Here is a 17,310-nt window from a genome sequence, read left to right as displayed (position 1 = left end):
TCATCAAACTTCCCTTCTTCTTGAGCTAGTGTGTGATCTTTAGTTAGGGCAAATAAATGTAGGCTCCTGTTGTTATGGCTCAGATAATCTAAACCAAGCGCTATGATTTTCAAGTGAGGAAGGAGAAAAGGAAGTTAAAAGTAGCTTAGATCAGGAAAAGGCTGAGAAAAGACTGGGGGCATTGACAGGTTGTTCCCTCACATGCATGGGCAAGTGAGCAGTACCATCCCTAGACCTGTTCTGTTAACTCATGGTTGAGTCATGACATAGCTGGGCTGACAACCTTTCTCTGTCTAGGTCTGTCTTCCATTTTGCATCTTGGCTTTGAACATGGAGGGAAAATAATACACAGAAATATCTTCTGCTAATCCTATTTAGGACACTTGGCAACAACACCAAGCAACTTTAAAAGACATATGCAACTTAACTGATGAGGCTCAAAATTGTCCTGGCCTCTGGGTAGATGATGGAACTGCTATCTCTTCTATCAGCTTCTGTCCCAAACTGAAAACTTCCCCTTCTGTTTCTCCCGCACAATCTGCCAGCCCCTTCTGGGTTTATTTTTTGAAAAAGTAGTACATGACACTGATATTTTCTGTCTTGTATTTAGACCAGTCAGTAATGAAGGAAAGGAAGGGAAAGGGCACCCAGAGATCATCTGTAAAGAGACTGGGTCAAAGTATAGGTTCGTGTTCATGTGAGTGGATCCCAAGTCCTGTTCCGGCAGTCATAGAAACAGCCAATGAAAAAAGCAAAGAACTGAAACAAGAACTCTCACATCTTCTTGGCAAGCCTTACACAGTGCACTTACACATCTTGTATGGTAGTTAAACACATTAAAGTAGGAGTGGACATGGAGAGTGTTTACCTAGGCATTACCTTGGAACCTCAGAATTTAACCCTTGCATTAGGATAACAGAAAGCAATTCAAAAATTTAGAAATGTGTAAAACTAGTAGAATGTGTAAAAATAGGCAATATTTTCTAAACTGGCTCATTTTACAAATGCTTAATTCTTTGAATAATAATAGACAGCCTTTACCTGATGTGTACTATGTAGATGAATTCATGTGCTGGAATTATTGTCTGTATACATATTCCCAGTTCTTGCTTTGTGCTTGTGGCATTCCATGCTGGTCTGGAATATGGCAGACTGATAGCAGGGGCCTCATCCCATGAGGAACAGAGAGATATCTTGTGGAGCCAGAAAATGCAAGGCTAGAGCAACACTGGGCTTTTTTTATTATCAGGGTCAGTGGCATCATCTTCTGCTATCAAATTGACTTTCCTGTTGGTTGTTCTGGGTTTTTCGGGCTCTTTGGCCGTGTTCTGAAGGTTGTTCTTCCTGACGTTTCTCCAGTCTCTGCGGCCAGCATCTTCTTTCCTGTTCCTTCTAAGATTAGCTACAATCCTCACAAGTGGGGTGCGGAGGGGGGGAGGAGAGGGAGAATAAATATTACCATGAGCTATCCCTGTTGTTACTCAAAGTGTTTCAGAATGTTTTGGTCTTTTCCTGGCAATTAAGATCCATTAGCTTTTACAAAAGTGTTGCTCCTGGTGGTGATGAAAACTGCAAGACTTGATTTATTTGTATGGAACAACACAGCAGTCCTCTGTATTTTTTCAGTTCTTGCCACAAAGGGGGGGGGGATGCCATGATGGGGGCCTTCGTTTCACAATTTACTACTATGCCATCATTGGGGGTCCTTCTTCATCTTCAACTAGCATTCTATCTCTGCCTAAAAGTTATAGTAGAATGGGATAAAGTGGTTAATGCTTACACAACATTCTGCATACTGTGGATTGCAGTAAACTAATCCAGTCTGACAGGTAAGCTAAATATTTCTGTTCCAAGTTCATTTAGTCCCAGCTAGACTGATTGCTAAGAGCTGAGGTTGACACCATTAACATGAAGGGTCATGATTGTCACGGGACCAAACTTCACCAAGAAATAAAAGTACGCCTGACATCATTACAAGCAAAAATGGGGCATCAAGAACATAAGAAGAGGTCTTATGCTATTTAGCCCAAAGGATGGGAAATTCTGGAGTTTGGGGCCTAAACTGGCCAGTGGGGATTCCCATTTTACATGCCAATGGTCTTAAGAAGCCCTTTCCTCCTCAAGTCTTGCGCCCTTATAGAAGGTGATTCTACGCATATTGTGGGACTTCCCAGATGGGAGAGCAAATGATGGGCAGGGGAATCATAGCCTTATCTATGATCTGAGAGAGCAGTGGTGATATTTCCCAGAACTATTTATAGCTACAACCAAAAGGAAAGATGTAGTTCATGCATAGCCTCTCCCCTCACCCTGGTGCCAGTTTCAGGAATATTTGTCCTCAGTTAGAATTTGCATTCATACAGCAAACCTGTTTCCAATCAACAAATTACTTTGGAGGACATGCCTTGGATGTCATGGCCACAGAAGTGTCATCACTGCCCCCCATCCCCCAGATTTCCCACTCCTGATTCAGTATTCTCAATTAGTCAAACTGGTGATTGCACTCTAGGATTTAGGCATAGGGATTTTATATCACCTATTGACTGATTTTTTTTTCTCCGCCTAGAGATGCCAGGGATTGGTGCCTGGTGCTTTCTGCATGTAAATATGGGCTCTACCACTGAGCTAATAGTTCTTTCCCTTAAGGGAGCTTTCCACATTCTCTGATTTCATTCTTTTTTATAGTTCTTGAGCTGTCATCACCCTACAGGCCTTTACAGATCTAAGTTAATTTTCTATAATGCTGTGCAGTTATTTTGAGGGTGATGAGATATGTTACATATCACAACCTGTAAGGAAGACCAGGTAAGACTGCATAAACAGAGATCATTGCTTAAGCTCACACCACCCAAATGTTCACCCCAATGTCCACATACATATTTTAAATATTATTTTATATATTACTATAGAATAGTCGTGACTCAACACATACAGTGTTTAGGATTTTGAAGGATAGCACTGCATTAGCACTTTGTAGCCAGATGGATATGTATGTGCTCTGGTATCAAGACGTACTCATTACCATCACTCTGATAATTTCTAAAAACAGTGGGAATGATACTGACAGCTGAAGAATTCTAATGTCTAATGTATGTATATACTAATAAGAAGAGCTCCCAATAGGTCAAAATGTGCATAAAAGTTAGATTTCCAGTGTTCTAGCAAGACAGACATTTGGTGCCAATCCTAAAAACCAAAATTAATCTTAAACCCTAACGATTATTTCATCCTAAACCTAAATTAAATTTTTAAACATTTTTCTTCCCCAGAATTCCAGACATGAGCCTACCTGCTGCTAAACGTGGGGGTTAAAATCACTTTAAGCACCAGTTTAATTTTCCAAGTAGTTCTACATTATGTTAATCTGGAGTACTACACGGAATCACAACAGCATTCAGACCTTGCTTCTTGTTACTGCTTGACATGCTGTCATCCCTTTGCCAGAAAAAAATAGTTTGCAGAGGGCTTCCTTAAATCTGGATCCAGTTCCAGATTTGAGAGCCAAGAGCTTCCATTTAATAGATCTGGGATTGGTCTGTGTTTAAATTAATTTTTGTAGATATGATTCAGACACCAGTCAGTCTCATAAATCTAAGCCTTTGTCCAATCCTGACCTCCTGGATAGTTTTTCCAGTTGGAGCCTGGACTCCTTAGAGTACCATATCCTGCTGCCATTCTATTCTCTGAGTCAAGGCCTATGACTCATTTGATAACATTAATTTGCTGAATGAGAGATTTTCTTATTTGTTCCGGGTGATCCCATACTGCACCTAATCTTGTAATGAGAGCTGCCAGAAGAAAGCAAAAGAGAGCCAGCACATTATAAAGAAATCTTCTGAATATTCCTGGGTAGCCAGTACAAATATATACTGCTAAAGAAGAGCACCTAGCTTCTCCACTACACAGCAAACATGCAAGATAATTCTGAAACCAAGAAAAAATATTATGTATTCTCAAAGGCTTTCACGGCCAGGATCCAATGGCTGTTGTTGGTTTTTCAGGGCCATATTCTGGAGATTTTTCTTCCTAATGTTTCGCCAGTCTCTGTGGCCAGCATCTTCAGAAGACAGGAGTTAGAACCTTGTCTGTTCTACAGAGTTCACAGACAGAGTTCTAACTCCTGTCATCTGAAGATGCCAGCCACAGAGACTGGCAAAACATTAGGAAGAAAAACCTCCAGAACCTCCAGAACACAGCCAAATAGCCTGAAAAACCTACACCAACAAAAAAATATACTGTATATATTCTCCCTTTTATTTTTGCTTTTCTCCACCCAATTGAGATGGCAAATTATTTATCGAATAACATCCTCCAAAGAATTCAGAACCACATTTAAGTCCTTCCCCCATGTTGTGATCACAATATGGTTAGGTTACATATACAGCAACAGACTAATGGAATTATGGTAACCTCTCCAGTTCTAATCTGACCATGGCACACCTTGCCTTTGCACGTATTTATGAACATGGAGATTTTTGAATTAGGATGAATTAGACAAGCTTTGTCTAAAAGGACTCAAACTATTTAGTGCAAAAGATTCTATCTTTGAAGTTGAGAAAGTAAATCAGGATTTTGGACAGCTTCATACATTACACTGAAGAGGTGTATAGGGCGGAAGGAGGGCCAGAACAACACTACTAGCATATTTTAACTTAATGCTCTGAATGCCAGTCTTAGGAAAGTTTTCCAAAATGGTGGAAACTCTTCATAGAAGCTGGGAAATCACTAAAGGAGAAATTCAGAGAGCCACATTAGGAGGGGCTGGATTCAGTCCAAGGGCTTGAGGTTCCCAATCCTTGTATTACAGTAATCTATCCTGACATATAACCAAAGCATCTGTCACTAGCTAGGTCTGCTTTCTTTAGTTAAGATGGCAGCTGTCAAATTAACTCGGTGCTAACACCATGTGAATCTGTACAAACAGTGTTGTGTTAGTTAGAACTATGTAATGTAACCAGAACCGCTGGAAGACAATAGACAGATAAATAGCCAGTTGAACCAAGGCATTTTCTTTCTTCTTATTTCTTTTTCTAAATTGTTGATAAGTATATTGCTACTCCCATGCTTACTTTTGTCCTCCTCCTCCAAAATTAATGTGTTGTTGCTCTTTTTCATTAGAGGTACATAGCCTCACAGGGAGCCTTCTCATAAATGGCTACCAGTAGAGCCACACATGTACTTCTGGAATTAAGTCAGGACACTTTTCTCTCCTGCATCTATAATGGATTTCCTGAAATTAAAACGAAAGTTTTTATTTTAACATAATTACCTGTCCCATAAATAACTTAACAGTAACCAGGGAATACTGAAACCTATATTCGAAAACCTTATTTCTGACCTCTACTCATGATTCTCAAAAAAATGTACTGTAGATTCATTTGGTACCATTTGCAAATGCACACCAAGGTTAACATGTTCACCAGTCTATAATACTTCTGTTGTATATGGATTAATGGGAGTTCTGTGCATGATACAGGATCCAACAGATTTCCCATTCAAAAAAAGATACAGGAACTATTTTGCATTAAAACTTAAACATGGAGTATGTTAACAACAGAACACATTCACGCCTTGCTCTAAGGACTATGCTGAAAGCCCTCAGACATGTGCTAGAGATATCAGACAAAGTAGATACAGACCAAGGTAGTAAACCTTAGCAATCCAATTCTGTCGCCACCTGAAATTTATCTGGAATAAAAATATTAGGTAATTGTACACATGGCTTTTCCCCTACTCCTTTTGCAGAGCTGTGAGCAACAGGACTCAATATTACTCGAATAATGGAGGGCTCAACTTTCTTTGTATTTGGAAGATGTTGTGTAGAATAAATAACAAATCAGTATAACATTATTTCATCTTGCTAGTAACTAACTCTAAAAAATTAACTGATGTACTAGGAGAGCTAGTGTGCTTAATCCAAACACTTGAGGATGAGGAACATGGAAGGGAATGGGGTCTAATTCGACCTCCTATCTAGGCTAGCTACATATTTAACATCAGCAGAAACCCAATAAATAGCATTAGGTCTGTCTTGATTATTCTGGTATGGTGAAATTCAGTACATATTCTCTCTCTCTTTTAATTTCGTATCCTGGTGTCAACTTGTAGGAGACTTTGTCTTCTATCAGCATATGCTCAGTGTCCAGGAGAAACAGTATTAAAATTGCACATACCTGATAGCAAAGTTTTAAATTATTACATATTTAGGAATGAGGACACAAGCAGCACACAATATGGCAGAGCTGCACATCAGGGAAGTGGTCCATTTTTATAAAGTGCCTATACATTTTCTCATGAATTTAAGAGTTGGTTTTGGATTGACGGTTTTGGCATAACAACAATAATCAATTTGGATGAAAGGACAATGTTTGTGTACATCACTTCAGGTAAGGTGATGTGGACTTCCCCCCATGGATGTTCCAAACATCTGACAATTTAGAATATGTATCTAATGTCAAGGAGTCTCTCTTTTATTTTTATTGCTCCTGCTTTCCTCTATCCTTCTCTTTTGCCCTGCTAGGATGACTTAGCTCCTGAACTCCTCTGTTGGCTCCTCCTCAGCTCTGCTCAGTCATTGTTCTCTCCAAGGGTGCTTTTCAGGACATATCAGGCAGGGTGCTCCTCACCGCCTGGGATGTGAGGCACACCTGCTGAATTGAGTGTCCTTCCGGATGCTGTCACTACCTGGGTAAGTCATTCACTCAGCTCCATGGGAGCAGCTTTGCTCAGGCTGCCAGCTCCTCCCCTGTCTCCTCCATTAATGGGCAGGTGTCACGGGAGATTGTTTATTGCTCTGCAACAGGCTAACAGCAGCCTTCTTTTCCCAGCAGATCCAGGCTTGTCCTTTTATGTGGTGCCACAATTCCATTCATACACAGTGATGTTACCGTGATCTAGAGTCAAGGAAGAAACAGGCACAGTTCACAGGAGAAGTAGGTGAGGTGCACATCGAGTTTACTAAAACTGGGTTGAAGCAACAGTAAATACATTCTGTTGCATGGCATTCCTTACATAAGCCCTTCCTTGCCTCAGTTGGAAACCATCCAGAAAAAGATGTGTAGAAATCCAGAAGAGATTAAAACAAAACATACCTAAATACTATAGGAGCCCAGGTTGCAAGGGGCTTGGGCTACAGTTTACTCGCTGCTTGGCACCAGGAAGCTCAGGTTATAATTCTCCACAAGTGATTGGTCATTTAAATTGTATCTCTTATACAAACGGAGAGGCTCAGAAATTGAGAGGCTCACACAGTAATATCTACTGCAAAATAAACAAATATAATCTGTTCATAAGCACTACATAGGCAGTCAGTAAATGCCTCCCTCTCCACACACTTTTCTTATAAATAAAGAAATGGAAAATCTTCCTTGACATCAGATCTTCTCTGTGCAATTAGACATATGAGAAGGCAATGTAGAAAGGTCTCTTTGCAAGACCCTTATTGCTGACCCTTTTACCTCCTTTAATCATTAGCATACTCTGATTAGGTCAAACCTAATGAAGATACCCAGCTGAAAGGTAGGGAGGATGAGGAATCATGAACATACTGTGTGGAATGTAGAAGCATATTGGAAAGGTGACAACACCATAAGATACAGACCTGATGTTAGTTTCAAAGGGAAAAGCTGTTTCTGTAACACGGCAAAAAGGCACAAATCAACATAGAATCTTCCAGCTTCAGCTACACAGCAAATTGTACTGCTCCTGGGTCTTTCCTGGTGGCAATCAGGAGGGGGTATTTTAATTCTAGCTTCAGTATAGCTTCAGTGTAGTAATATGATAAACTGTTCTCACACAATTGGTGTCAGTGGTGGAGGATTGAATAGCTGCCAGAAGGCCAGCTGTGGAGTGGAGCGGAGCAAGGAAATCACCTTTTCCATGCAACTATTTCTTAGCAGGTAAGCAGCACCAAAGAGCAGCTGAGTTAACTTGTAGACCAAATCTCCAAATACTGGAATGTTTAGCTGTGCAACCCTGGATAACCCCCTCCCCAGTGGCCTCATATAGATATTAAACAGCATTGGAGAGATTATTGAACCCTGCGGAACCCTAGTCTGGAAGGCAGACTCGGACCCTTGGGAGGCTCCCCCACCACAGGGCCAATGGGGGTGAAATCGCCAGCTTCGCTCCATAAGATGCACAGACTTCCCCTCCCCCCACTTTTTTTTTGGGGGGGGAAGTGCATATTACAGAGCGAAAAATATGGTACTTGCAATCAAAATAAAATATTGTTTTTGTTATGTGCCTTCAAGTTGCTTCTGATTTACACTGATCATATCAATTAATGGCCCAAAGGCCCAATCATTAAAAGCCTTGTTTAGGTCTTGCAAAAGTTTCCTGTCGTTAATTGATGTTAGGTCTTCCTCTTTTCTTATTTTTTTTTTTCAACAAGTCTTGTCTTCTCATTTTATGTCTGAAGTACAATGTTCTTAGTTTGCTTCTAGAGGGATTTGAGGTTTCATTTGATCTAGCACCCACTTATTTTTCTCTTCGCCTATGGTATCCATTAAAAGGTACTATTTAGTTTTAAATATACCAATAGGAAATATATCAAGGAAGCTTTTTCTGCACGTGTAGCCCTTCGTTCTTTTCTTTCTGCTGTTGTTGCTGCTGCAGGGATTGTGAAACTCTGCCATTTTCTTATTATTTATAAGGTTCATTTCCAGTGGTAATTAGAGCTGTCTCAACCACAGGTTCGAGACTCTAATTTGTTGTTGATGTTGGTAATGCGTCACTGCTGGGAAGGCCTTTCATGTGGATGCTCATCAGGTTTTACCCTCCCAGGTAGGGTTGCCACTTTTTCTTTTCTTAAAATTAGTTTGCTCCTCTGCCTTTAATAGCACAGGGCCAGACACATTCTTGTGTGACCAGTAAAAATGTTTCTTGGCAGAGAAATATGGTGGAAAAACTTTAACTTGCTATCAAGCTGGTGTAATGATAGACTACAAGGGCTCGTAAGGCAGCCTATTCCTATCCTGCTTGGTATTGAAAATGACCTATTACAGATATGTGTTTTATTAACATCATATGGAGGCACATATCACCCTAATACCTCGTTAATAACTAGGCAACAGTTCAAAGAAAAGGTTCTGCTGTTAGCAAACAACTTGGAGGAAGAAAGGCCAGGCCTCATAAAACTCAGAAATTCCCCCTTTTATAATGGTCTGGAGAACGGAAGAGAAACATCAAATGAATTGGGTGTGGCTCGTTGCTACCATCTTAATTTTGTAAGAGTGCCTCTGGACCATGGCTCTGGCCACATATTATTCTAGGAAAATTAAGATTGCAGCAACTGACTCACATATTGCTTGCTCCTTTTCATAGTACTAGACTAGGTGCTTCCATCTTTCCCATCATTGTTCACTATGGAACTCCCACTCATCCTGCTGAAGAGGTCCAGCGTGATGGGGCAGAGGAAAACTTACTCAAAGCCTCCTTGAACCCCTTGCAGGTTTAAATATATTAAAAAGAACATTTAAAATCCCAGAAATAGACTTCTAGTCCCTTCCAGATTAATTTTCTTCATACTTTATTTTTGCATTGGTGTTAGTGCAGTCCCTCCAAAGCATCTATGGAGAAACTGTACTGTACTCAGCAACAGTTGTTGTAGGTTTTTCGGGCTGTTTGTCTGAGTTCTGGAGGTTTTTCTTCCTAATGTTTCACCAGTCTCTGTAGCAGCCATCTCATCCTCTGTCTTCCCCTTCTCCTCTTACCTTCACATTTTCCCAACATCAGGGTCTTTTCCAGGGAGCCTTCTGTACTCATGAGATGGCCAAAGTACTGCAGCCTCAGCTTCGGGATCTGTCCTTCCAGTGAGCACTCAGGGTTGATTTCCTTCAGAATGGATAGGTTTGGTCTCCTTGCAGTCCCGGGGACTCTCAAGAGCCTCCTCCAGCATCACAATTCAAAAGCATCAATTTTTCGGCGGCCAGCTGCTGTCACCATCTGAGGTGGTCATGGAGCCCAGGAAAGTAAAATCTGTCATTGCCTCCATATCTTCCCCTTATATTTACCAGGAGGTGATGGGACCACCAGCCATGATCTTAATTTTTTTGATGTTGAGCTTCAGACCATTTTTTGCACTCTCCTCTTTCACCCTCACTATGAGGTTCTTTAATTCCTCTTCACTTTCTGCCATCAGAGTGGTGTTATCTGCTTATCAGAAGTTGTTGATATTTCTTCCAGCAATCTTAATTCTGGTTTGGGATTCATCCAATCTGGCCTTTCTCATGATGTATTCTGCATATAAGTTAAATAAGCAGGGAGACAATATACAGCCTTGTCGTACTCCTTTCCCAATTTTGAACCAATCCATTGTTCCTTATTCAGTTCTAGCTGTTGCTTCCTGTCCCACATATAGATTTCTCAGGAAATAGATAAGGTGGCCAGGCACTCTCATGTCTTTAAGAATTTGCCAAAGTTTGCTGTGGTCCACACAGTCAAAGGCTTTTGTGTAGTCGATGAAGCAGAAGTAGATGTTTTTCTGGAACTCTCTGGGTTTCTCCATAATCCAGCGCATGCTAGCAATTTGGTCTCTAGTTCCTCTGCCCCCTCGAAATCCAGCTTGTACTTCTGGGAGTTCTCGGTCCACATACTGCTAAAGCCTGCCTTGGAGGATTTTGAGCATAACCTTGCTAGCGTGTGAAATGAGTGCAACTGTATGGTAGTTGGAGCATTCTTTGTCACTGCCTTTCTTTGGGATTGGAATGTAGACTGATATTTTCCAATCCTCTGGCCACTGCTGAGTTTTTCAAACTTGCTGGCATATTGAATGCAGCACCTTAACAGTGTCATCTTTTAATATTTTAAATAGTTCGACTGGAATGACATCATCTCCACTGGCCTTGTTGTTAGCCAGGCTTTCTAAGGCCCACATGACTTCACTCTCCAGGATGTCTGGCTCAAGGTCAGCAACCACACTATCTGGGTTGTCTGGGACATTCAGATCTTTCTGGTATAATTCCTTTGTGTATTCTTATCACCTCTTCTTGATTTCTCCTGCTTCTGTGAGGTCCCTGCCATTTTGGTCCTTTATCATGTCCATCTTTGCACAAAAGGTTCCTTTAATATCTTCAGTTTTCTTGAACAGATCTCTGGTTTTTCCCTTCCTATTATTTTCCTCTATTTCTTTGCACTGTTCATTTAAGAAGGCCCTCTTGTCTTTCCTTGCTATTCTTTGGAAGTCACCATTCAATTTTCTGTAACTTTCCCTATCTGCCTTGCATTTTGTTTCCCTTCTCCTCTCTGCTATTTCTAAAGCCTTGTTGGACAGCCACTTCGCTTTCTTGCATTGCCTTTTCTTTGGGATCATTTTTGTTACTGCCTCCTGTTACGAGCCTCCATCCACAGTTCTTCAGGCACTTTGCCCACCAAGTCTAGTTCCTTGAATCTGTTCTTCATTTGCACTGTGTATTCATAAGGGACTTGGTTTAGATTATACCTGACTAACCCAGTGGTTTTTCACACTTTCTTCAGTTTAAGCTTGAGTTTGCTATAAGAAGCTGATGATCAGAGCCACAATCAGCTCCAGGTCTTGTTTTTGCTGACTGTATAGAGCTTCTCCGTCTTTGGCTGCAGACAATATAATCAATCTGATTTTGGTATTGCCCATCTGGTGATTTCCTCTTGTGTTGTTGGAAAAGAGTGTTTATGATGACCAGCTTGTTCTCTCGACAAAACTCTATTAGCCATTGCCCTGCTTTGTTTTGAACTCTAAGGCCAAACTTCCCTGTTGTTCCTTTTATCTCTTGACTCCCTACTTTAGCATTCCAATCCCCTATAATAAGAACATCTTTCTTTGGTGACAGTTCTAGAAGCATCGGTGGTTGGTGCATACACTTGGATTACTGTGATGTTGAAAGGTCTGCCTTGGATTCGTATTGAAATCATTCTATCATTTTTGAGATTGTATCCCAGTACAGCTTTTCCCACTCTTTTGTTGACTATGAGGGCTACTCCATTCACTGACACCCAGGATGTCAACATTTATTCTTGCCATCTCTTGTTTGACCACATCCAGCTTACCAAGGTTCATAGATCTTACATTTCAGGTTCCTATGCAGTATTTTTATTTGCAACATCAGATTTTCCTTTCACTTTCAGGCACATCCGCAGCTGAGTGTCCTTTCGGCTTTGGCCCAACCACTTCATTAGCTCTGGAGCTATTTGTCCTTTTTCTCCGCTCTTCTTCAGTAGCATGTTGGATGCCTTCCAACCTGAGGGGCTTATCTTCCAGCATCATATCTTTTACCCTTTTGTTTCTGTCCATGAATTTTTCTTGGCAAAGATACTGGAGTGGTTTGCCAGTTCCTGGTCCAGGTGGATCGCATTTAGTCAGAACTCTCCACTATGGCCTGTCTGTCTTGTGTGTCCCTGCACAGCATAGCCCATAGCTTCTCTGAATTACTCAAGCCCCTTCACCACGACAAGGCAGCAATCCATGAAGGGGCTCAACAAGTTACAATAAATGTAATCCAGAAATATAGAAGGACAAAGAATAATTCATGTTTCTTCATTGGTCTATGAAACAGAAGTTGAAATCCTGTTGTAAACTGCAATTAGAGTAGTTCCTTTAATTCAACAGAACTTATGAAGGAATTGGCTCACCCAATGATTCAACAGACGTACTCCAGTTGTGATATCCTAGGCTAAGCCACAGGATTTCAGCCACAGATATATTTCTTTTTAATAAACATATTTTTTACATTAATTAATTAGAACAAAAGTTAACAAGACAAAGAAAATTAAAGAGAGAAAAATTCTGAACTATCAAAATAGGGAAGAAGAATAAAAAATCAAGCATTTAAAGCCATATTGGAACTGGTTCTCAAAACTTACATTTTGCTTTTCATTAAAGAGGCCACCAACAGAATCATAAGCTATTCAATGTACCGTTGAAAACATTTATGCTAATATGTTCATACATAATAACACACAATGCTTCCAGTTATGTAAGAAGTCCCAGTTTTAAGCCACCACAGAGTGAATGGCTAGGGTTTTTTTTTTTTTAAGGGAGCAGTGCCTACTTGTTTTCCTTCTTTCAGAGCTCCTGTGCCATTAATAGCTGCATTACAGGCAACATCAGCAAATAAACCATCCTGGAGCATGGAGAACCAACAATATAGAAAGTTTTGGCTTTCTGTCTGCAATGCAACTGTTAAAGGCAAGAGAGTACCTAAAAAATAGTTGGCTATTCAACAAAACACATTGATGATCAGATGGTGGTAAGAAATAACACAACATGAAAGTTATAGTAAGTTGAAACAAATACTGATTAACAACCTGACTTTGTAGTTGGCCATTACTGTGTCTTGTGATCCAGTACATACCTGTGTGCTTACTTAAACTGTGCAACCGATGTCAATTATATGATACACGATAAAACTACCTAAAAAGAGTACACCAGAAATAAATTTGTTTCTACATTGTACTGTATCTACATATTGCTCTGATTTTTGCTGTTGATTGACTTTTGAAATAACTGGGTCAGATCCCACTTAGAATGATTTCAAAGACACCTCATTTTAAACCTGAGCCAAACCAATTAAATTGATGGGATCTAAAGTATTATGTCTCCAGGGGGGTTGGACTCAATGGCCTTATAGGCCCCTTCCAACTCCATTATTCTATGATTGATTGATTCTATATCCTTCTGATTTCAGTTGGTCTGCTTTTAAAGGTGATGTCCAGCTGCATCCAACCCACAGCACACCATAAGCAGGATCTAATACTAACTTGAAAGGGACGTGGTGGCACTGCGGGCTAAACTGCAGAAGCCTGTGCTGCAGAGTCAGAAGACCAGCAGTCTTAAGATCGAATCCATGCAACGGAGTGAGTGCCTGTCGCTTGTCCCAGCTCCTGCCAACCTAGTGGTTCAAAAGCATGCAAATGCGAGTAGATAAATAGGGACCACCCTGGTGGGAAGGTAACAGCGTTCCGTGTCTAAGTCGCACTGGCCATGTGACCATGGAAGATTGTCTTCGGACAAAACGCTGGCTCTATGGCTTGGAAACGGGGATGAGCACCGCCCCCTAGAGTCGAACACGACTGGACAAAAATGGTCAAGGGGAACCTTTACCTTTACCTTTAATACTAACTTGAAACAAAAAGAGATTACTGAGAGGAGCCAAGAAGTCAAACCAGTTTATGGAGATGAAATACTCTTACATTGCAGTCTCTGCTAGTAATATAAGTCATCCAAAAATAAAATTTTTGGAGGGATTTATTGGGACCACCATCAATATTCATTATTACAACACTGTTACAACTCTATCCTACACACATTCCTTCTAATCCGAAATGGATGTAAGCTTCTGGAAAATGGTGTAACCATTCTCCCCTCCTAACCATATTGTTGTTTTCCTTGTTCCTGGGATCCCAACTCCTAAATGCTGTTTATTTCTATTTCATATTTCTTATTTGCTGTTCTTATTGCCCAGCTGCGACCCTATCTTGATGGGGGGGCTCTCGCTACTCTAGTCCACGTGCTCGTAATCTCGAGATTAGACCATTGTAACGCACTCTACGTGGGGCTACCTTTGAGGCTGACGCGGAAACTTCAGATGGTCCAGAATGCGGCAGCCAGGCTTCTTAGTGGGGTGAGAAAACACCAACATATCTCCCCCACTCTGGCTGCACTGCACTGGTTGCCCGTCCGTTTCCGCGTTGACTTTAAAGTGTTAATGATTACATATAAAACCCTAAACGGTTCGGGACCTCAATATCTGGCAGATCGTCTTCTCCCACCCAGATCTACCCGAATCACCCGACATAGCCAGCAGGGACGGCTGAGGGGTCTGACGCCCAGGAAGGCCCGGAAGGAAAAAACGAGAAACCGGGCCTTCTCGGCGGTGGCCCCTCGGCTGTAATAATAATAAAGATGGAGGGTTGGGAAGTATTGTTTCTAAAAGTGGGAAAGGAGGACCACTAAGGAGAAATCAATTTTAAATGTTGTTCTTAACTTTAAATATTGTCTTTCAATGATGTAGGCCACTTTGGGTTCTTTTTAAGGAAAAAGGGCGGGCAAAAATATTTTAAATAAAATAAAATACATTTCAACAGATGCTTGTCCTTTTTTTATTGACTCAAACTTGTTGAGAATATAAATTTCTTCAGAGGCATTTGAAGTAAATATTAAAAACAAACGAATACAAAATTATAACAATTTATGAACCCATAGCTGTTGCAATTTAACAGAGAACAATATAATCTTTTTGTGGTGTACCTTCTTCACTATTTTTCTAATTACACAGATGTGACCTCATTAAAAGGTAGACAAATACTATTTCATAGTTCATGTACTGGCCTCTACTGTGCTTTCTGTTCCTGCCTCTGCTGTGAGTACTGAGGCAACAATGACAGAGAGGAAAGGAGAGTACCACAAGCCAGCACTTACTGTATTTAGGTTTTTCCTTAAAAACTAAGTAATATAACATTATTTAAAATAATTTAAATATTACTTATAGTAATTGTTTCTGTGTGCTCTATGATCCACAATGTGCATTAAAGAAGATTTGATGCTAAAGATCTTGATGTTGTAGGGAAAAAAATTATCTGATACAGTAGTACCTCAGTTTACAAACGCCTCTGTTAACATAATTTTCAGTTAACAAATGGAAATCCATTGAAAATAATGCCTTGGTTTACATTTTGTTTGTTTGTTTCGGTTTACAAAGAAAGTTTCCCAGGATGCATTGTGCCTGGAGGTTTATAGCGTCGCCCCCGTTCCTATGGCAATCCGTGTTTTGGTTTACAAATTTTTCACTTTACATAATGTCCCATAGAATGCATTAATTTTTATAAATTGAGGTACTACTGTATATTTATTTAACTACTGGATAGCTCAGTGGTTCAGGTATCTGGCTGCAGAACCAGAAGTTAGACGTTCAGTTCCGCACTGTGCTTTCTCAACAGAGAATGGACTCTACAGAGTCCCTTCCAGCTCTGCAGTTCTAAAATAAGATGATTTATTAATTGTACTGTGGTGCTTCTGACACAAAGAAAGACAATTAGGCAGATGGGGGTGGGTATAAAATAGATATTGGAAGGAGCTATTTCATGATATGTAGTCTGGTCTAAGTCCCCTTAGTGTTAGCCTGCTGTCTTCACTGACAGTGGATGACACAGGTCCATTGTCAGTGTAGAGCAGGGGGCCCCAACTCCTGGTCCACATCTGTGGCCATGGCATGACCAGGCCACAGAGACAGATCTCCCACCCCCGCATGTACTCCACCAATGCACCCTACCTGTGACCACGCCCCACCTCTCTACGCATGCATGTAATCACGTAACTCCCCTCCACGGGTGCCCCCTGCCTCTCTGTGCATGTGCATGAGTGCACCCCACCCTCAAGCGCACCCCACCCCTGCATGCATGTGTGCGAGTGCACCACACCCCTCCATAAGTGCACCCTGCCTCTGCGTGCATGCGCAAGAGCACACCCACCCGTGCGTATGTGTGTGAGCGCACCCTGCCCCTCCAGAAGCGCACCCTGCCCCTGCGTGCATTCGCAAGAGTGCCCTACCCCCGCAAGCACAGCGGGTGCCCCCCATGCATGGATCCCACCGCCCAACCAGTCCATGATTCAGAATAGATTAGGGGCCACTGGTGTAGAGGAACTATGCCATTGCCAGACCAGTCAGGTTTTGTACATCAAATGAGAGAGAGGTGCTATGTTATCCTGTTCTTTGCCTGTATTTTTTTTGTGTATAAGATGCCCCCATGTATAAGATGCCCTCAAGTTTTCTAACTCAAAATTTCTTTCTTTGCAAGAAAGTAAAGGGGGACAGCAGGGATAATCAAAGTGCTTTGATGACGCCTGCTTTCACCCTTCACTTTCTTGTGAGGAAAGTGCTTTCCCCTCCACTTTCTTGCAAGTGGAGGGGGAATCCAGGAATCATCAAAGCACTTTGATTCCTGCTTTCCCCCTCCACTTTTTGCAAAGAAAGTTGAGGGGGAAAGCATTTCCCTCATAAGAAAGTGGAGGGAAAAGTAGGAATCAAAGCACTTTGATCCCTCCCCCTCCTTACTTCCATGTATAAGATGATTCCATTTTTAATCTAAAGATTTTAGACAAAAGTATTATCATATACATGGAAAAATATGGTATATCAACAGATGAAATGTACCAATTTCTCTCCTCTCAGGTAGATCCACACTGTTAAAGACAGCATAGCTAAGAGTGTTTTTTCTTGATTAAACCATGTATGTTCATATGCTTGTTTGACAGATTTTCTGCACAGGAGGACTTTCAAAGCAATGTACATCAAAACAGATTTAAAACATTATTTAAAAATAGAATTAAGAGAGTTA

Source organism: Pogona vitticeps, chromosome 4 (genome assembly GCF_051106095.1).
Source record: "Pogona vitticeps strain Pit_001003342236 chromosome 4, PviZW2.1, whole genome shotgun sequence".
Classification (NCBI taxonomy): Eukaryota; Metazoa; Chordata; class Lepidosauria; order Squamata; family Agamidae; genus Pogona; species Pogona vitticeps.
The sequence above is the reverse complement of the archived record's forward strand: the minus strand, read 5'-3'. Positions refer to the sequence as shown.